This window comes from Bolinopsis microptera, chromosome 1 (assembly GCF_026151205.1).
Source record: "Bolinopsis microptera isolate Bmic1 chromosome 1, MBARI_Bmic_1.0, whole genome shotgun sequence".
Taxonomy (NCBI): Eukaryota; Metazoa; Ctenophora; class Tentaculata; order Lobata; family Bolinopsidae; genus Bolinopsis; species Bolinopsis microptera.
The window spans coordinates 1,820,489-1,823,494 of NC_087072.1; the positions used below are offsets into that span (position 1 = coordinate 1,820,489).

Consider the following 3,006-nt stretch of genomic DNA (forward strand, 5'->3'; position numbering starts at 1 on the left):
ACCACACAACTTTAAACGTTGAACAGAATAAAAACAAGTAATAATTGTCCGTAATAATTGTCCGTATGACATCTTGAACTAAAAATATATTCGAGAATTTCCCGAAATGAGCGAAATCTTGTAATAATTTCTTATTGTGCATAAATAAGAATATTTTATTTTTAATTAAAAAATATCCAAAGTTAAAAATAGAACCTAAAAATAGAAGTTATAAAATTCTGATGCGATAATGACAACTTATCTGAAATTAATTTTAAGATCTCACAAAAATGTTAAATAAACTTTGTTATAAAAGAAGTTTTCCAGTATTCCCATCGAGCACACCGTCAAATATCTATACACTGAATGTATAACAGGAAGGAACTGGAAGTTGACTGTAGACCATACACATTTCCCACATTTTACATCAGTGTTATTTCTCGATGATTTAGTTTGAGTTAGAAAATTCGTCCAGTCCTGAAATAAAATATTACATGAGCAAATATTTCCAGAGCCATCGAATATTTCCAGAGATCTGGCCCTCCTCCAAGGAGACAAGGTTGTTAAATGGTCAATCGAAAACAACATGCAGATAAGTTCAAGGTCATCAGCTAAAAGGTTAACTCCTCTTTTATTACAAAGGAGCTATCCTTTTCATATTGTCTCCACGAGTCCACGCGTATAAAACATCTAAAGGAAAATACAGCTCCTTCTTACCTCGTAGGGGGTGAATCCCAATTCCCACATATGATTTTAAATGGATCACTCGCATCAACATAACCGCCAATGACCCCAAGAAAATGGCGTATTGCGTCCTGGAAACCTCTAAAGATAAGTCGGGAAATTGGGGAAATTAGGTTTGGCCACTATACGGCTTATAAACGGCCTAACCTAATCTCTTAATGCCCCCAAAGATCATTATAATCCTACTGTTCAAGTCGACGGTAGGAAGCCGGCTTGAATACTGTTAGTGTTCCGCCCTGTGGAAACACCACAAAGTCCAAGATATCTAGACCTAAGATGAGAAGTCACGCAGTCTACACGAAGTACGATAACCTTTTGGCTAAACCTCATCAAAGTATAAAAGTAAGTATTTATATGTAATACCTTACCTTTGATCAGTGGCGTAACGTTGCCTGTTGGCGCCCCCCTGCCGAAAAAAGCGCCCCCCTGTTGGCGCCCCCTCCCCTTTTGGTGCCCCTCCCTAAAATTGAACAAATTAGGTGATTTTAGAGAATACACCGGTAAAATCTCTACAAAAGTGTGTATCTAGAGCAAAACGCGCAGTTTTGCTAGTACTTTAGTTAAGTTTTCGAAATTGTCCCACATTCAAACGACGATTTGGCGCCCCCCTAAGACGGCGCCCCCCTGCACAGCGGGGTCAGCAGGGCCTTTCGTTACGCCACTGCCTTTGATCCTTTGATATAAACAGGATTAAACAGGATTAAACAGGATTAAACATAAATTCGTCAATGAGAGCCCTAACACTCACGTCTTGACTATACATCAATGGGAAAATAAATAATATGCAAAAATATTCTCAAATTACATTGAAAAATTAAATTGAAAAATCATTAAAGTTTAACTTCGTCACATCTTTATCGAAAAAGAAACAAGTAAGAATATAATAATTTAACCCAATCACAAAATTACCATGATATGATAATATGAATGATGTGAATGATGTGAATGATGTGAATGATGTGAATGATGTGAATGATCATGTGAATGATCATGTGAATGATCATGAGAATGATGTGAATGATGTGAATGATGTGAATGATGTGAATGATGTGAATCATGTGAATGATGTGAATGATGTAAATGATGTGAATGATGTGAATGATGTAAATGATGTAAATGATGTGAATGATGTGAATGATGTGAATGATGTGCATTGTGCTACGATATGAATGATTATGAAATGGTAACCAAAAATCAACAGTTCAGTGGTTCCTTCTGTCTTTCTATAGGGAAACGTCGTTTATTTATCTCAACTAAGAACTTAGACATCTCCTTCAGAATCTATGTGTCAGTGAATATTATATAATATGTATTTACATTTAATTGATTAAAATCACACAAAAGAAATAATAATTTCCGAATCGACTTACGCTTTTGATATATGATAAATTATCAAAACAACTAAGCTCGAAACTCCTGTGGCCACAAACAGAACGACTGAAAAGATATTCCCAAAACAGGTCACTGCACCAAAGCACTGACACAACGCAAACAGGGACCCTGCAACTACGTTCCCAATTCCTGACTGACACCCAGAAGCATGAGTATCAGCTCCGACGCCTTCCCTTCTGAAACCAAACAAGTAGGGCACTGCCGAGATGAAGAATACTCCGCAGGCAATAGCTAACACTGTGTATGCCAACTTTAGATTTTTTAGGTATCTGAAATTATAATGTCAAGATAAGAAATATGTACTGTAAATGAATATAATAATATTTTAATTCATTGAAAGCAACTATGTGAGTGGTTGGTAACAAATCGCTAAAAGTGCAGTGTAATTATCTACACGGATAAGTGCTGGTACGTTAGACAAAGTACCTTATACATGTATAATATGTATATGCATATGTATATGTATAACATGTATATACATTTAATGTAAATTCCATAAACTTACTGCTCATGCTTATCAGAGGACTCAGTACTGTTTTCATCAAGTAGCACTTCTGCAAACGCATTTAATAAGACAAGGTAAAGTACCGCTGCAGTAGTCAGCAAGGACTGCTTTGCCATATCTTTTCAGTTTTTCTAAAGAAAGCGTTTTTAATTTCTTCAATATAGTCACCCATGAATTTGAAACTTAACCTTACTGTCACAGAGTGCATTGTGCATTTCTTATAATTTGTTCTACTGAAGATGAAAAATATCTGATGAATTTGAGAATTGCTAGTTGAGTAACTTGACAATTATTTTAGGCATCACAATAAAAAATCAGTACTAGTTGTTCAAAAAGTAGTAAGAAAAAGGTTTTCGATCATATTTTCGATCATACATAATATTCAT

General features: G+C 35.4%; 1 long non-coding RNA gene across 1 annotated transcript; it reads right to left on the reverse strand.

The window, feature by feature from the left end:
• Positions 1-207: 207 nt before the first annotated feature.
• On the reverse strand, positions 208-2,760 carry LOC134821757 (uncharacterized). The gene is made up of 4 exons (XR_010161046.1): positions 2,621-2,760; positions 1,389-2,384; positions 697-1,091; positions 208-456 (listed from the first exon to the last, which is right to left on the reverse strand). It is a non-coding gene; the product is annotated as an uncharacterized LOC134821757 (long non-coding RNA).
• Positions 2,761-3,006: the final 246 nt, after the last annotated feature.